We start from the raw sequence: 20,197 nt of genomic DNA, 5'->3' as shown, positions 1-20,197 counted from the left end.
CCTAGTGATTTGTATGCACATTAACATTTGAGAAGCACTGTTTAGAATTCAGAAAAATGGATTTTCAAAAGTTAAGGTACAAGATCTAGATTATTCTGTGGACACAGATTTTAACAGAGATTAATTCAAAATGGAAAGAAAATCCTTAAAACTAAGAAAAGTGTCTCTTAGTGGGGAAAGAAAAGTGAGCATCTGAAAATTAAAAGAAGAAACACTGTAGATGTCTGGGCTTTCTGATGAGCTCAGATTTTTAAAACAAATATACAGAACATGGAAGGAGGGTGTGTCAGATTAAAGATGGCCATAAATTCTTTTCTACTCCTCTTATCGAGGGATGGAAACTAATCCCCTTCCCTTGAATTTGGGCTGGAGTTAGTCATTAAGTCTAGTTGATCTGTTTTCTAAATACATTTTAAAGTTGTTCTTCCATTTTCCTCTCTGGGTGCTGACTTAGTTCAGGTTTCATTATCTCTCATCTACCCTAATTAGAAAGCCTCCAAACTGGTCTCCCCACTTTCACTCTTGTTAGTGTCTGACTGCTCATTCTAAAGAGAGAATTGGCTCAATACATATATCATGAATGAAGGGAAATTTGTAAATTGAATATGCTGCTTTGTGAGCTAGACTTACTGGCACTGGAAATGTTGAAATATTGAATGAGTATACATCTTCTCGCATTTTAAAATAGCAACCATTTTTAAAGTCTTACGTGATTTGATTCTATTGTTACATAATTAGGGTCCTCTTATTCCAAAATGAGTTAAGAGAGCACATTGGAATTGTGCTTAAATTCTCAAAGGGTCTACCTGAAATTATATATATTGAGCAAAACATATCTCTTCTTCACATCCTAGGTAGGAACAAGCAAGAATATGTACAGAATGAGCAGGAGAAAACTTTATGAGAAGTGAAAATATTTATAGGCCTTTTTACATTTTTTATTTTTATTGTTTAATTTTATTATTATTGTTAATCAAAATATTATAAATGGAGGGAAAACCTGCATATTCCTGTTCTAATACAAAGTCTACCTTGTATGTTGTGTGTGTGTATGTGTGTGTATTCCTCCAAAACTTATCCATGCAGAGACATACACTCAGTTTGTCAATCATTGTGTACAATTTCACATATTGCTTTTATGGATATATCATAATATCTGCTCATGAAGTTATATGGGTTTGATAATCATCATCTATTTGGCCTACCACAATTTTACTCACCATTCCTCACTGATTGGACTTTAGGCTGCTTACAGTTTTTCTAGTTAAAAGCAAAGTTGTTGGGCACATCCTAGAGCTTACAGCAACTTCCTTTCCTAAATGATGTCCTCAGGCTAACTTCCTAGTAGTGGGATTATTGGCCCCAAATGTTTCAGTGTTTTGAGTTTATACTGTCAGCTGTATTTTCACAAGGTCCCTCACAGCACCCATTTCAAGGAAACCTTAATAGCATTAAGTATTTTTTGAAAAAATATCTTTTTTGCTAACTTGTTGGACAGAAAAGAGCACCTTATGATTGTTTTTATTTTATTTCTAATTAAGATGAACATTTCCCCCCATTTTTGGTAATTCCTTTTTTTTTGTTTGAATTGCCTGTTGATGTCATGCTACATATATGTATACATGCCTGTTTGCCATATATACCATATATTCAGATGTTGCATATTAAAAATCTACAGACAAAATCATTTGATGAAGCACCTGCTAACTAACCAGTTAATTGATGCCAGCTGCAGAAATCTATGACTCACACACTATGGTTTCTACAAACCTATGACTGGTAGGTGCTTTCCCTTTTTGGAATGACTAAGGTCATGATAGATCAGGACACGTTCTGGAAAGTAAGGATACCACCCTGACCCCTGATTCTTTTTAATTCCCATCCCATAAGGAACAAATGCCAGGCCCCTCACTCATTTTTCTAACCCTGGTCTCTCTCCTATTCTCTCCTGCCCACAATCATACGGAGTGGACCTATCTTCTAGGAAAAAGTGTTCCTGAGCTATACCTTTGATAAAGATCTAACATAACAACATAAGAACAGATGTGGCAAAGAAAAGAGAGAGCAATATAGTGACCATGGTCAATGAGGTGGAGGTCTGAGAGGAAAAGGATGTGTCTAATTATCCATCTCTTTTAGCATATCTAGCAGCTAGTGCTGAACTTCTATAATAGTCTCTAGAGGGCACCTGTTCACTATGTAACTTACCCGCCTTGGACCTCAGAAATTGGAGTAGATAATTTCTAAATTCCTTTCCAGCTCTAATATTCTTACAGATGTAATATAAGAGGTTATGTCCATAAGAAATAATACTGTGTAACATCTCCTCACACCACGTACAAAGATAAACTCAAAATGGACTAAAGACCTGATGTAAGACCCCAAATCATAAAACTCCTAGAAGAAAACATAAGCAGAACACCCTTTGACATAAACCATAGCAATACTTTTTGGATCTCTTTCCTAAGGCAAAAGAAATAAAAGCAAAAATAAACAAATGGGACCTAATTAAACTTAAAAGCTTTTGCACAGCAAAGGAAACCATCGACAAAATGGAAAGACAGACTACTGAATGGGAGAAAATATTTGCCAATGATATGACGGGTAAGGGGTTAATATCGAAATATATAAACAGCTCAAAAAACCAAACACAACCCAATTAAAAAAATGGGTAAAAGACCTGAATAGACATTTCTCCACAGAACACATACAGATGGCTAACAGGCACATGACAAGACGCTTAACGTTGCTAATTATTAGAGAAATGCAAATCAAAAACCACAATGAGACATCACCTCACACCTGTCAGAATGGCTAACATCAAAAAGTCTACAAATAACAAATGTTGGCAAGGATGTAGAGAAAAGGGAACCCATGTACACTGTTGGTGGGAATGTAGATTGGTGCAGCCGCTATGGAAAACAGTATGGAGGTTTCCCATGAACTCAAAACAGAACTACCATGTGATCCAACACTTCTACTTCTGGGCATATATCCAAAAAAAAAAAAAAAAGAGAGAAAACACTAACTCAAAAAGATACATACACCACAATGTTCATAGCAGCATTATTTACAATAGTCAAGATTTGGAAGCAACCCAAGTGTCCATCAACAGATGAATAGATAAAGAAGATGGAATATTAATCAGCCATAAAAAATGAAATTCCGCCTTTTGCAACAATGTGGGTGGACCTAGAGGGCATTAAGATTAGTGAAGTAAGTCAGAGAAAGACAAGTATTCTAGGTTGTCACTTATATGTGGAATCTAAAAAAAATAACACAAGTGAATGTATATAACAAAACAGAAACAGACTCACAGTTATAGAGAACAAACTAGTGGTTACCAATAGGAAGAGGGAAGGAGGAAGGGGCAAGATAAGTGTAGGGGATTAAGAGATACAAACTACTATGTATAAAATAAATAAGCAACAACACAGGGAAATATAGCCATTAGTTTGTTATAACTTTAAATGGAGCATAATCTTTAAAAATATTGAATCTCTATGCTGTATATCTGAAACTAATATAATATTGTAAATCAGTTATACTTCAATAATAAAAACTTTCTATGCAAAAAAGCAATTATACTATGTATTGATAGTATCAATTTCTTTCTTTGTTTTCACTGAGATATAATTGACAAATACCATTATGTTAGTTTCTGTTACAGCAAAATTTCTAGATAAAACTATATGTGAATTTCAAATTTTGTTAAGACATAATCAAATTGCCCTTCCAGAAGTTTGCACCAATTTGCACTGCCACTACCAGTATTAGAGTTTTTGCTTTGACATGCTTTTGAATGTTGAGTATTTTCATGCCTTTTAATCTATGTAGGTAATATCACTGCTAAAAATTATCCACTGATATTCTTACAAAACTGTGCCAAGATAGGTAAGCATAAGGATGTTCACAGTAGCAACGATTATACGAGCAAGAAGATGGAAACAACCAAAGTGCCCCCAAACAAAGGCTAGGTTAAATGAATTATGGTGAAGTCATAAGGAGGAATGCAGTGTTATTAAAAAGAATGAAATAAATCTGTTTATGCCAATATGATGAGTTCTAACATATATTATTTAGTGAAAAAGATAAGGTTCAGAACAGCATGTGTGGTACGATCCTGTCTGGGGAATAACAAAAAAATATATAGATCTGGCATATGACAGACTTTTCTTCACAAAGGATTAAAAACAAGATACTATTAACCATAGTTATCTTGGGGAATGGTACTACTTGTTGAGGGTGAGATTTAAGAGGGAGATTTCACTTTGAGTCTCTATCTTTTTTTTACTGCCTGAGCATTTTTATCAAGTGCATGGTTTGCTTTATTTTACAAAACACTGTAAATACAATTTTAAACATAATGATAGCTAATCCCTTCAAATAAATATTTTGTTTTAAATGTAAATCTCACCAAGTAACAGTTCAGTATAAATAAACTAAAAATATCCTCCATTTGATATCCCACCAAAGGGGAAAAAATGGAAGAAAGAAATGACACTGTGGAAAGAACATTTTCCTTAATTCAAAGATTTATCTTTATCTTTCTTATGGATCATGATTTTGAAAAAGACCTAGACCTTACAACTGTAAGATTCTGTTATCTTGTTTTGGAGGGTTGTAAAGTCTTCCCAACACCCACACGTTTAATTTATAAAAACCCAGATTACTCAGATTCATGAGTTAGGGAGCAATTATTTACTTTTCAGTAGAATTCTTAGATGTAAAGTAGAATTTTGCCAGCTTTCCTTTAAATAGTGAATCTCTTCTAGTGCATTTAAAGTGTATTTGTTTTGCTAGATAGCTAGTGGGAAGCAGCCACATAGCACAGGGAGATCAGCTCGGTGCTTTGTGACCACCTAGAGAGGTGGGATAGGGAGGGTGGGAGGGAGATGCAAGAGGGAGGAGATATGCGGATATATGTATATGTATAGCTGATTCACTTTGTTATACAGCAGAAACTAATACACCATTGTAAAGCAATTATACTCCAATAAAGATGTTAAAAAAAATAGTGTATTTGTTTTGCAAAAAATGTGTTTGTATAGAATGCAGTTATGAAAGTCATGTGGCACACTTATAACTAATGCATGAGAATACATCCTCGTGTAATGATGTGCTGAGGCATTATTAACTAACCAAGTGGTACCTGGATATTTCGGCAAGCAATTCACTTATGAGAATTCTTTTAAAGATTAGGTCCAGGTGTTATTACTTACATAGCTCATGTACTATAAAAACTGTGAATGGTGCACAGGAACCTCAGAGCTCTATTTCCAGGGAACTTCAGAAACCTGAGACTATATATTTAATACACAAAAGTGGATTTTAGAATAATATGTGATGTTATCTTTGTAAAAATATATACTTATTTTATATATTATATATTTGTGTGTGTATATGGGTGTAAACACAATATAGAAAAAAATATAGAAAGAAATGCAGAAACACTCCTAGGAAATGAGACTGGCCTGATAGGAATGGGGAATCACTTTTGGTTTTTACTGTGAACTTTATATGCTTCTGTTTGATTTGTGTGTTTTTAAAATATACATGTAGCTTTAATAATCTAAAAGCAAGTAAAGACAAACTGAAAAATAACAATGAGACAGAGACCAAGATGATAATACTGAATCATTTACCCAAATTTATAACAAAATAGTTGAATTGGTTGAGTTTGCACTTTTCTAAAAAGAAGTAGAAATATTTATTAGGATCCTTACCTAAAGTCTGGTATAATAAAAAAACTCAGGATTGCCTCTATTTCCTTTAGTATAGGTCAAGTCTTTCAAGAGAAACTTCAGAGCATGGATAATCTACCAGAAGCCTTTTATCCTTTACTTCTTTAGCAATGGTTGATTTAAAAAGGCAATAAATGCACTACCAGCAAATTCCACCAATTATTGATTGCATGTTAGTTATGTTTAAAAATGTCATTGTCATATCCACTTTTTCTAAAGGTGCTCTCCAGGATAACAGATACTCTTTGAAGAAAGGATACGTATGTGGGTAAATATGTTTGGAAAATGGTGGATTTAACAATATCTAACAAATTTCTTTGGAGCAGGAATTCTCTAATACGCAAGAACAGGGAGGATGAAGTATGCAGAGTCTCCCAAATGTGACGACGGTCACGTATCCCAGGCCAGCCTAGTGGCTGCACATTGTAGAAGAATCAGCTAGTGTTTGATGAATGAAGAAAAGGGCAGGAAGAAGTTAACATGAGGAAAAGAGGATAGAAGAAAATAGTATATGAAGTATATCATTAGTATTGCCCTACTTCTCTGAAGTTTTGTATTGTCTGTCTAAATCATTATAATGAGTATTGATTTCAGAATCTAAATTTCAGGCAAATGAAATTAATTTCTACCACAAAAAACCTTATTAGTTTGTAAAATGAAAGACAGCTTCTCCAGGCCCTGACCGAAGAATTTTGATTCAGATGATCTAAAGTGGTATCCAGGAAGTACATTTTTTAACAAGCAAGTAATTCTAATCCTTGTGATTTAAGGATCAGGTTAAGAAACACTGATTCAGAGAAATAAAATTTAGATGTTTTATATACAGGCTAAAACAAAATGGAACACATTAATTTACCTCCAAATGATCAGGAATTTCAAAGTGGATCACACACAAATAGGAATCAATATCATCTTGAGGATAGTTTAAACACTCACATGATACAATTCCAAATGAAAAATCAAGCTTCTTGGAGACTTCTCCTTTGTGGTAAAACTTCTCATTCTAATCTCATTATGTCCTGCAAACCAACCTGGCCACAAAGCTTTGGCCTGTGCTTTATTCTTATCTCTTGATCTGGGATTATAGTTCTCACAACTGTGAATCCACAGCATTTGAAAGTTAGTTAAAGCCTTCACTTGTTGGAACTGAAGTGGTCCAGGGGAGTTGAGAATCACATTTAGGCGTGCCTCCTGGTTCTACTACTTAGTATTAGTTGTATGATTTTGATGGAGTTACTAAATTTCTCTAGTTCTCAGTTTTCTCATCTGTAAAATGGAGTATTTGCAGTTATATAAGTAATTGTGAGTATTAAATGAGGTAATTTATTTAAAGTGCATTAAGTAGTAGCTATTATTTATTACATATGCATTGATATAGTGCCTTCTGTGTGGGATTTTTTTGTGTGTTTTTAGTGTTTGTCAAAAATGCTAATGGAACACATTCCTTTCTCCAACATAGTTGAGCGATTTGGTATGTTACATAGTATTATTTATTTATTATATTGGTATTTATTTATTCTTAATAAATATTTCCCATTATTTAAATTATTAATAAGAATCTAACAAATTACTTAGAACCAAGCCTACTTTTGGAATAAATCTGGAGGACAGTTTGATTTCAAATGTTTTATTCATTGCCCCCATAACCTCTGAAAATGCCCTGTGCGATCCAGTAATTTAGTATGGATGCAATATTTTCCACACTTCCTCTTCTATGTAGAAATAGGGCAAACGTTGTTTGTTAGACTTTATAGCCTCATTTGAAAAATGCAGCTACTATATTCCCTGTTGTCTTTGTAGCATCAAAGCATAAATGCCAACTGACCATTTTATGTTAATGGCATCTTGTAACTGTCTCCTAAACCCTTCTCCTCAATGGAGCCCAGTACAGAGTTGATCTTTTCTGATCTTAGGAAATAGAAATGACCAGTAAAAACCCGTAGACAATCCAAATATTCAGTCAAGGGAGGAAAATAATCTCAACTCTCTTTGTCTCTCTATTTTAGTAGTAATTATCTGGAGATGTATATGTATACATATATCTATATTTTCACACTGGAAGAGAGTCAAGATTATGTGATGGCTAAAGGTCTTGATGATTCAGTGACTGTAATGTAATTGAATATCCAAATTTCAACCAAAATAAGCCTATCTAAATCACCAGCGCCTTCTAGCCACGTGGAGAGGTAAACTTTAAGTGAAGACTGCAATATAATTATGAAAAGGAAGGAATTATTTCAGATTCAAATCCATGTAACTCACTGTTAAACCAATTTCAATTTCAGAATATTGGGTCACATTCAGTATCATTGATTTACAGCTCATAATAGCATGTGAGATGTTGCTTTGAATTCATACTATTATGGGAAAAATTCTTTTTAAAAGTCCTTTTTAATTTGCATATTTAGTACATAAAGATTCATCTGTAGATTTATCTAATTTAAATAATTAGTGCTTGAACTTGATAATTACAGAATAGGTTGTCTTCATCCTATTCTCTTCACTATAGCACCCTAAGGCTAATATAATCTAACAAATACTGAACCATTAAAATATGCATTCTCAAACCAAAACTACAATGAGGTACCACCTCACACCAGTCAGAATGGCCATCATCAAAAAGTCTAAAAATAATAAGTGCTGGAGAGGGTGTGGAGAAAAGGGACCCCATGTACACTGTTGGTAGGAAGGTAAATTGGTGCAGCCAGTATGGAGAACAGTATGGAGGTTCCTTAAAAAACTAAAAATAGAGCTACCATATGATCCAGCAATTCCACTCGTGGGCATATATCCAGAGAAAACCATAATTCAAAAAGAGTCATGTACCACAATGTTCATTGCAGCTCTATTTACAATAGCCAGGACATGGAAGCAACCTAAGTGTCCATTGACAGATGAATGGATAAAGAACATGTGGCACATATATACAATGGAATATTACTCAGCCATAAAAAGAAACAAAATTGAGTTATTTGTAGTGAGGTGGATGGACCTAGAGTCTGTCATACAGAATGAAGTAAGTCAGAAAGAGAAAAACAAATACCGTATGCTAACACATATATATGGAATCATAAAAAAAAAAATGGTTCTGACGAACCTAGAGCCAGGACAGGAATAAACACGGAGATGTAGAGAATGGACTTGAGGATACAGGGAGGGGGAAGGGTAAGCTGGGAAGAAGTGAGAGAGTGGCATGGACATATATACACTACCAAATGTAAAATAGATAGCTAGTGGGAAGCAGCCACATAGCTCAGGGAGATCAGCTCGGTGCTTTGTGACCACCTAGAGGGGTGGGATGGGGAGGGTGAGAGGGACGTGCAAGAGGGAGGAGATATGGGGATATATGTATATGTATAGCTGATTCACTTTGTTGTAGAGCAGAGGCTGACACACCACTGTGAAGCAATTATACTCCAATAAAGATGTTAAAAAATAGAAAATAAAATAAAATAAAATAGGTAGAGGAAAAGAAAAAAGATACATGCACTCCAATGTTCATTGTAGCACTATTTACAATAGCCAAGACACGGAAGCAACCTAAATGTCCATCCACGGATGAATGGATAAAGAAGATGTGGTACATATATACACAATAGAATATTACTCAGCCATATAAAAGAATGAAATAATGCCATCTGCAGCAACATGGATGGACCTGGAGATTATCATACTAAGTGAAGTAAGTCAGACAGAGAAAGACAAATACCATATGATATCATTTGTATGTGGAATCCAGAAAAAATTATACAAATGAACTTATTTAGAAAACAGAAATAGAGTCCCAGACATAGAAAACAAACGGTTACCAATGGGGAAAGGCGGGGGAGGGATAAATTGGGAACTTGGGATTAGCAAATACACACTACTATATGTAAAACAGATAAACAACAAGGACCTACTGTATTGCACAAGGAACTATATTCGATATCTTGTAATAACTTATAATGGAAAAGAATCTGAAAAAGAATCTATATATATATATATGTATGTATAACCAAATCACTTTGCTGTACACCCAAAACATTGTAAATCAACTATACTTCAATAAAAATAAATAAAAATGTGCATCCTCCTAGACATTTTCATCTACCTCTTAACAAAATTTGAAATCAGTTTGGTGAAACTGAAGCACTTTCACGTATCCAGGTCATGCCCCAAGAGGTCCTTCAAAAGGAAAAGGAAACATTCTTAATGATTGGCTCTCAAGGGTGGTTGCACTTTGGAATCATCTGGGGAGCTTTCAAAATACCCGACACCTTGTGAGCCACCCCCGCAGATTTGAAGTACTTTGTTTGTTTGGGGTACATCCCAGGCACTAGGATTCTAAAAAAGCCCCCCAGCCAAGGTGGGGAACCACTGATCTCAGCACCATTTCATGCCCAAAGAAATAGAAAACAATCCCCTATTCTTTCCTGAGGGTCAGGGGATGTGTTAGGCTGAAAAATGGTCCTTGAAGGTGTTCACACCCTAGTCTCTGGAACCTGTGAACGTTACCTGGGATGGCAAAGAGACTTTGCAGAGGTGATCAGGTTAAAGATCTTTAGTTGCGGAGTTTATCCTGGATTGTCAGGTGGGCCTGAGATGTAACCGCAGGGGTTTTATGAGAGGGATGCAGGAGGAGTCAGAGCCACACAGAAGGTATGTGACAAGAAGGCAAGGGACAGAAAGAAAGAAATGTGAACATGCTTCGCTTTTTGCTGCCTTTGAAGATGGAGGCAGGGGCCACAAGCCAAAGGGTGTATGTAGTCTCTGGAAGCTGGAAAGGTCAAGGAAACAGATTCTCCCCTGGAGGCTCCAAAAGGAATGCAGCCCGTGGACTCATTTTCAACATCTGGCTTCCATAACTGTAAGAAATAAATTTGGGTTGTTTTAAGCCACTAAGTCTGTGGTAATTTATTACCACAACAATAGGAAAATAATATAGGGAAGGATGAATTCTGTCCAGTAGCAATTTGCAATGGTTTTATGGGGAACTCTGCGGCTCTTAAATATCCAAACACCAGAAAACTCAGCAAGAAAAGCCAAGACCAAATTGCTATGATCCACATTTTTATTAAATGTTAAGTATATTTCTTAAACATTGTCTAGTCCTTAGTTTCTTTGTATGCAACACTACTTTTGTTGTGTAGAATCTCCTTAAATAGAAACTAACTAAATGTCATGCTATTACTGCCAAGCAAAGCCTCAGATTAAAACAAATAAATGAAGATCTGGCCAAGCATTTCTGAAAAGCTGTCCACCATGGGGAGATTGCCTGACTTTTCAGGTTTTCAGGTCCTGGCTTGGTCACAGTAATTTCAAAGTTCTTATTTAGTAGATTCTTAAGATTACAAACATTTGCTTTTGTAAAGATACCCTTTTGGGGGCTGAATATTCTGTACATAGAGTCTATGTTGCCTTTCCATTCACCACCAGCCACTTCTTGTGAACAAAAAGAGAGCCACCAGATCTCAAGCACCAGTCATACTTTGATCTCACAGGACTGTCCTCTGACCATGGTGTCAACTCAGGTTCCAACACAGTTTGAATATCAAGAGCCGAGAAAATGCAGCTTTTGCCTTAGAGTTCTATGATTCTCTCTCAATTAGCTTAGACTATTAACTCTAAAATTAATTTCGATCACTTACATAAAGTGCCTAGGGAGGTGGTCCACTTATAAGAGTTCAGTAAACCTTAGTTCTCTTACTATAGAATATAAATAAAAACATTAAGAGATGAGAAGTCCTAGATAGAAGCCAAATTAAACCATTACAATTTGGGTGTTTAGGGACAACTTCATTAACTTCCTTGAGGTTTGTTCATTTCACAAGTATGTTTAAGACAATATAAAAATACATCCCTACAGTTTTTTTGCAGCCTGCATATTTTCTAATATTTTAAGAATCAGTGGCATTATTATCAGGGGTCAATGTGGGGCTGTCAGCCAGTTCCAAAGAGGCACAATCTCCATTACTGGCTCAACACTATGAGTACATTCCTACCAGAACAATCACCCGTCAACCACGGAAAAAAGGTTTTCCAGCATATTTCTCTAGGAAAACGTTCATACTGCTTAACCAAATAATCTCCCCACTAATAGTATTTTATTTTGTGATATTCAAACTCTGTGGACTAAAGATGAAAGAAATATCATTAGAATCTCCTCCTAACATACCTAAACTATACCTTCCAATGAGGTTTTGGGTCTATCAACAAACGTACGTCAAAGCCTTGGTGCATAGAGTCAGAGAAAGAAGGAGGCCACAGGGCTCGGGGAGGTTTCAGGCTGAGCCGAGGAGTCAGACTTGCTGTGGGAACTTCTGGCTCGCCAGTGACCCCAAGAGTGTTACAGAATTCAGTAAAAACAAATGACAAAAAACCCCAGCAAAGCACATTCCTTTATTGTCTTTAATTACATTTTTACATGGGTCCCAAAATGCTGTAGAAGAGTATGATGAAAGTCTAAGAAACAGAATGCTGCAGCTCCAGTCTGTGATCGGGGCAGGTAATTTGGACAAAAACAAGCACACATACATATTTCTAAAGGAAATGCACCCCTACCCACCCATCTCGAAAAGTTCAGCTTCTCAAGATTCAAGATTGATCCAATCTACTCAGTAACAGTAACAGACGTGTATTTTATGATAACTAGTTTTTTTTTGTTTTTTGTTTTTTTAAAGATTGATTGATTGCTATGTTGGATCTTCGTTTCTGTGTGAGGGCTTTCTCTAGTTGCGGCAAGCGGGGGCCACTCTTCATCGCGGTGCGCGGGCCTCTCACCATCGCGGCCTCTCTCATTGCGGAGCACAGGCTCCAGACGCGCAGGCTCAGTAGTTGTGGCTCACGGACCCAGTCGCTCCGCGGCATGCGGGATCTTCCCACACCAGGGCTCGAACCCGTGTTCCCTGCATTGGCAGGCAGACTCCCAACCACTGCGCCACCAGGGAAGCCAATATGATAACTACTTTTCTGAAGCAGTATGGGAACTTGGATCGTTCAGCCACTATTCCCACCCTTCTACAACTAGAACCCCTTTCTCTCACCAGAGAAAATTTCAGCCTGATAAACCTTTCTTTTTTTAATTGTTAAATGGTATATTTTCTTCCCAGGTGTGTTTTACCCCCCGAACACCAAGATCCAGTTACAACAGTTTTCTTAGGTGCTCGTATGTCATTTGTATACTAAGCAAAGTCCAAGAGATTATTTTTGCCATTAATCTTTGCAACTAATAAAGATGAATGTAAACCAGCAGCCTTAAAACCAGAGGTGGGCATTTCGCCGGTAATGCTTTTTCATAGCTCCTTGATGAAGATGATCAACTAAAGCAAAACTTCTGCATGATCTATTAATAGAGAATGAGGATTAATGAAGGATTATGTCATAATGAGTCTGCCTGCAGAGTAGCTTCAGTTCTGGTCCTTTGCTGCCAAAATACAGTTCTCATTTCCAACAAACAAAGTCTATCTGAGAGAAAGCACAGAGCCCCTTTAGAACTGGAAAGTCCTGTGCATAATAATGACTGTCTAACTCTTCTTTTGCCAAAGAGCTTCAGCACTTTCAATGTCATAGGTCAATGCAGTGATTCAGAGGGGGCCTGATCCTTATCTAAGCTTTTGCAACAAAATTAGAATGTGCTGTAGTCTTATTAAAGAAATGTTTGTTCCTCCATCAATGAGCTGAAAAGAAAGCAGCTCAATGTACTTTTGCAAATTACAGCAATAAACTGCTTGAATTAACTGCTTTATTACAAATATTTAATTATTCTGAGGGTTAAATATCCAACATTTTGGAAAGGCAAAATTAGCAGTCCACTTGATAATCTACTTCATTTAAAATCTGTTACGACGGTGTATTTTTGTTTTTATTTTTAAACAATTCCAATTTTCAGTTGTCTTTCTTGTAAATTCAGTTAGTTTCCATTTGGAATGAAAAAGAATAATACTTACAGCCCTTAATTTTGAAGTAAGTTGCCAAGAAAATCAAATTTGTAATCTGGGAAAAATTACAAAAGGTAGAACTTGTTTTCATTTCCCAGGAACACGAACAGTTACAAAAATGAAATAAGACTCAAAACACCAAGTTAAGGTCAGTCACATTTTAAGTAAGACCTATTTCAAGATTTAGATAAAATAATATCATCATCATTGTCGTTATTATTAAAATAGTTGTTGTTTAAATGTTATTTAAAGTGCACTTCCCTTTAAAATAAAAAAGATGACGAATTAAAACTTTATATTAAAAGAAAACTCGACAAATACATGTTGACAAAAAGCAAACGTTCTCAAAAGAAAGATTTTACTCCAACAAAATAAGATTCATCAATCCAAATCTGTTTTTCATTTATTAGTTCAGTGGTATCAAAGCAGATGAAAATTATTTTTAAAAACTGATCATTTTGTCTGGGTTATATTCTTAAAAAATAAGAAAGTAGAGAGCATTTTGCCATAGGGCAAAGAAAAATAGATCAACAAGGATATGCTTCAACAGAGGGACATATCAAAGCATTATTATAGTCTCTCTCCACTTACTGTTTGGATTCACTAATCTACATCACTAAATTGACCATTCAGTGCCAGAAAATCTGCCATGTAGGTCTCGACTTTTCATAGCAGCTCTTAAATGTGTATTCGGAAACTACAAAGTACTGAATATATTTTCAGCCTTTTTATACTACGATTTACAGCTAATGACCTTAAGCAATGTCATGCATGTAAAACAAAATTATGAGACCACCCTGGTTTAGAGACGAATAAAGGTATAGAATCAAACTTCATTATCATTCAAATTATGATTCAATAGGGGAGGACAGCAGTAAAAAAAAATTCATAATACTATAGATAAATCTATTTTGTAGTTTTACTTTATAAAAATATCCTTCACTTGTATTTTGCTATTACCGGCTCAGGGTAAGTAGACAATTATCTAAGCTTAATGCCACAAGTAATAATGCACTGCACACATTCAAAACCCTTGTGCCACATCAGCCTGTGCCTGCAGGGATAAAACATTTATCAGTTGCTCCTTAGAGCAATAGTGGGTTTGAAAATTTGGCTGCCCAGGCTGACATTAAGTGAAATCATAGTTTTTGCTTGATTCAGAACCCAACACAGGAAACCCTGATACTGGGATGACTCCACTGGCAGCGTGCCTCCTGATACCCACTGAACTGCGGGCTACATTCTGTCCCACTACTTCCCATGAAAGAAGGCCTTTTACTTCCCTGCTATAGTTGGCACACTGCCCTTTTCACAGACCCAACGAACCGTCATCTTGGATGTAACAAATTAGTACATTCTCAGAATAATAATAAGTGCAGGCATGAAAACACTATTGTTTTTATTTGGAAATGAAGTAACTCATTTTAGCTGGGTGACTTTTTCAGTGTAACACCACAGGCCAAAAAAAAAAAAAAAAAATCTTTTCTGAAAAGAATGGCCAATTTCAGGAGAGATATGACACATCATTTGCTGTAAAAATCAGGGAAAGGCAAAAGAATAGAAAAAAATGGCATTTGCTGCAGAGTAGTTATAGAGAAATTAGGGGGTTTGAGAGAAACACAAATGTAAAACAAGTAATGTGTCCATTTCAAAGTACAATTAGAGAAATAAGATTCGGAATGAGTACAATATGGAGTTGATTTCTGATACCAGGTTAAGATCTATTAACTGATTTTTCTGCTTGTAACTGCAAAAAATATATAAGTAAGAGTTTTTAAAATGACCTTCAGGTATCTGAAGAAAAATAATTAAATGTAGAAAATGTTAAAACATAAGAGAATAACATAAACATGTTTTCATATGTTAATGAACATGTCAAAATTTACTTTCAGTTTTCAAAAAGATCCTTTTCACACTGTGTGTGTGTGTGTTTCCATTTTCAGGATTTTTTTACTATGTTTATAAAGAAAAGGAAAGATTTGCATATAAGTCAAATCTACTACAAATCAGAGCCATGAAATTACAGGAAAAACTTTTCCTCAGTATTTTGGAAGGGCCATCACCACCTTTCAATGTCAGGAACCCTGAAAAATACGACTATAAAAACTATTGTTATGACAGTCTCTATGACAGCTTCAACTGAGATTTAACTGAGATTTGAATAGCAAGTATACCTTTCAGCAAACAATAAGATGAAATTAGAACTGCCAAGAAGTATGAAATAAAGTAAATAAATATATATTTTCGATATTCTAGGTTTTGTCCAATTTAAATGTCAGCTCAAAATTATGATCTAGAAAGGAAAACAATCATTAATCTACTCTCCCTTTGCTCTACCCTGATCATTTTAAACAAATCATGATACTTCATGTAAAAATGTACCACAAATTTACTAAACTTTCTGGTTCAAATGAGTTCAAGAATATCTCATTATAAATGGAGACAGTCCTGAAAAGGCAGCCAAGCATGACTAAAAAGATCACTCTTTTACACAAAAAAATAGCCTTCTTATTTTACCCTTTGTTGAAAAGACATTTGGCCAGCCACAGGGGAAATACATAATCTACTTTTATATTCAAATAATTTATTTGAAAACTCTATGGCTACAATGACCCTAAAACAATTCTGGATTGAATATACATATTACATGGGTTTATGTGATCTTAATCATTGACTTGTTTTCATGTGTTAGCAATGATTTTGGCAATTCTTTTTAAGAGAGAAAAACACATTCATATGCTTTAACAAAAATTTACCATTAAGTAAAATTATATCTGAAATGAAATAAATGCTATTAATGTGGTATAGTTCTGTAAATAATTTTAAACGTGAAGTCGAATTTCAATATTGCAGTTCTTTTCATGTAGCAATCTATCAATTTGATCTAATATACCTTCCAATACACAATCTACCTGGTAACAACATGTCAGAAATTATGCCATCATAATTTGCCTTTTTATAAAGACAAGCAGCAATACTTGGACATTTCAAGATTTTAAAAACCTCCTTCCACATAGATTTGCTCTTTTCAATTCTGTGAATTTCTGTTTCAGTCTTTTGACAATAAGGTTGATATTATGAACTCTAAGTTATGGTAAATTTAACTACAAAATGTACCCTCCCACCCCCACCCCAGGAGCCAAAGAAGATGCCAGCAGCAAATAATGTTTGTCCATTTACTTTAAGTAAGACACTGGTTCTTTCATTCAGTTGCTGTATCCAAGATTATATAACAGCAGAGAATAGCATACACTGAGGAGGGAAAGCTTAAAGCAATTAGTTTCCTTCTAAGTACTTTAGTCCTCCTTATTTAGGTTTTTAAAAAACAGGCAATCATACAATGAATTTCAAGCAGCCATACAAAGCATTTAAAAAACTGTTTCTACAGTCTTAATTTCCTTTCATCCTTGTACACATAAAAGAGAGGAAGTAGCTATCACATTCATGTCCTAAAATTGATCACTTAGATAGTCTAGAAAGTTTTCTGTGCTTTCCACCTAGGTTTTTTTCTCCGACTTTTCAAGGTACAAATGAGATATTTCCAGCTCTGATACAGAAGACCAAAACATAAAATGTCGACTTGTCTTGCACATTCGGGTGCTTCCCAAGACTCCGCCACTCTCCCAGCAGAGCAGAATGAATATCTGTGCTAACCACACATTTCAGGACAAAGGAACTAATTCATGGGGGAGGGGAGACCACACACCATTTATAAGGTTTGTTCAGTTTACAAGAAAACTATTGTCAACGCTTTGTTGATTCATTATGAATGACCCTGCGTGACAAATAACAAGCGTCTACCTCCTTGCTGAGCCTCACCAGAATGCTTCCTGCATTCGAGAGCAGCCCAGGATCTGCTGGGCTAATTGTTATTTAAGGAAACTGGATCTGTAGGTACATGAGATAGTTCTGATCACAGATATAGCCATCGGGTTGAAGATTTGATGAAACTGTGGCTCTGGTACCCAAAAGATCACGCACAATAGCACAGTGCTTGCTATTTGCTGTATAAAACTCTGATGTGAAGAACCAAATTCCACTAGAGGGAGTGAAAAGAGCCCAGAAAGGATCACAGCGATACTCACTCTACGCAGGGTCCCACCACTAGGACATTTCAGTCGCTACGGAATCTTCTTGTCTCCCCACCTACAAAATGGGACTAAAATATTTTTTGAAGGAAAATCACCTTAAAATCTTTTGTTGGAAAATGCTATACAGTGCACAAGTATTATCTTCATCATCCATTGAACCTCTGTACTTTTTTTCCTCTGTCCCGAGGGAAATAATAAATTGACATATTTTCTATCATCAGAGATCCTTTTAAGACCACAATGTGATTGCACTCCAGTACATCTCACACTTATCCCCATTAAAAACACACAAAAGGGTGAAAGCAGGGAAAGAAATAGGTAGGCATAAAGGGCAGCTCAGATATCCTGTTGTACAACATGGTCGCTCTCTCCTAACCTGCCCCTGCCTCTAAGACGGGGAGCGTAACCACCGCACAAAGAAGCTGGCAAATGGGCTCCGCACATGTTCCAGTTGAAACTGGCTGCTCGGTGGGGAAGAGCACACAGATCGCTCTCCCGAGTGGCCATTTGATTGCTGATCAGCTACATGTTCCCCTACTGCTCCAACAACCCTGAACGGTGCCCTGTATCTTTTTAAGTGGTTGGTTTAGTTGGAAACACGGAAAGAAATCTGTTCCTCTTTGAGGCACATGCACAGTAGCACTGTAGCATTTTCTTTCTTTAAGGAATAAAGGGACCTTAAAAATAAGCCCAGACCTCCATGAAGAAAGGTTCCTTGGTGGCCTGAGGGAGAAAGAATTCTTCCGCTTCCCCTTCCCGTCTCCTTCAGTTCTCTCAGCTGTGGGATTTCCCAAGGCCACCAAGTGGTTTTCAGAGGAGAATAAAGAGAGGGTTTCAAGGTGGTGGGGAAACTGGCACTCGGACAGGTTGCTGATGAAATGTTACTTGCTAAACCTCTGTGGAAGGAAACTTGGCAATTTCTACCCAAGCCCTGCTCCCAGGAATCTATCCTATGACTCTGTTCCCACATGTGTGAAATGACATACATACAAGGTTGTTTATTGTAGTACTGTTTACAATAGTAAAAGATTGGTAACACCTTAAATGTCCATCAATCGGGGCTGGGTATATTATGACCCAAGGATACAAGGAAATAATATACAGTGTAAGGAGGAATGAGGAACTAATGTAAGATGATCTCCATGATATAATGTTGAGGAAAAAAAGCAAGCCACAGGAGAGTATGAGCTGTATGAGACCCCTTCTGTTAAAGAAGGGACAAAAGATTGATAGGTATTGCCTGTAGGCTCCATGAGAGCAGGGCTCGTGCTTGCTTTAGTCCCCCTTGTGTCCTTAGAGACAAGAAACACTTTATTTCCGGTGAGGAAAGGTCTGAAATAAAGTTGTAGTGAATGAGGGAGAGCAACAGATTCAACAATAGATTTGAAAAAAAAATCTTGATACTAAGGGAAGTACGTCAGACAGAGAAAGACAAATATTATGTGTTAAAACTTATATGTGGAATCTAAAATATAACATAAATGAATTTATTTATAAAACAGAAACTGACTCACAGACATAGCAAACAAACTTATGGTTATCAAAGGGGAAGGGGGGAGGGATAAATTAGGAGTATGGGATTAACAGACACATACTATATATATAAAACAGATAAACAACAAGGATTTACTGTATAGCATGGGGAACTATATTCAATATCTTGTAATAACCTATAATGGAAAAGAATCTGAAAAATACATATGTATCTGAAAAAATCTGGATTCAGAAATGTATACAGAACTTGTTAGAAAATTTCATGAATACTTGTAAATATTAATAGTGGGATCAAGAGTGATTTTCCCCTCCTCTTTTATCTTTTCACCTGCTTGACAATTTTTCTATGAGGAAGCATTTATTTAGTAATTTCACAACAAAACAAAATACTACATTGGACTTAACATCAGCTGTACTTGGTGACTCTTCAGATGTGTTGTTTGGGAGAGGGAAAAATCAAGGATAGTTCTGAGGTTTCTGACTTGGAAAACTAAGTGGATATTGTTGAGAGGAGCTGAAATGAGGAGGTGAATGAGAAGATGGCAGGCAGTGTGTCTTACTGTTAAACGTTCCTCAGGGTTCACGCTGTGAGCCGGCCTTAGGGTGCCCTAAGAAATCTTTCTGGGCTTCAGTAACTACTGCATACCAATTCCACCGTGAAGAACATGCAGCCATACTTCCACTATAGAATCACCTGGGAGCTGCCCTTAGGACACAGTCAACCATGTTTTCCAAAGAAACTGACGAATCATTCAAAGCAGTGTTGACTTTCACTAGTATTGTTTCCATTGGCTTGCAAATAAGTACACTCAGGTAGGACAAAAATTCCTACACACACTGCCTCTGGTTACACAGAAACAGCTGAGGGTAAACAAGGTGGTGCTTAGCAAAATCGGGATCCTCTGCTTGGCACCCTCAGGATACCCCTCCTTGTTGATTCTCCAGGGTT

This window comes from Balaenoptera ricei, chromosome 4 (genome assembly GCF_028023285.1).
Source record: "Balaenoptera ricei isolate mBalRic1 chromosome 4, mBalRic1.hap2, whole genome shotgun sequence".
Classification (NCBI taxonomy): domain Eukaryota; kingdom Metazoa; phylum Chordata; class Mammalia; order Artiodactyla; family Balaenopteridae; genus Balaenoptera; species Balaenoptera ricei.
The sequence above is the reverse complement of the archived record's forward strand: the minus strand, read 5'-3'. Positions refer to the sequence as shown.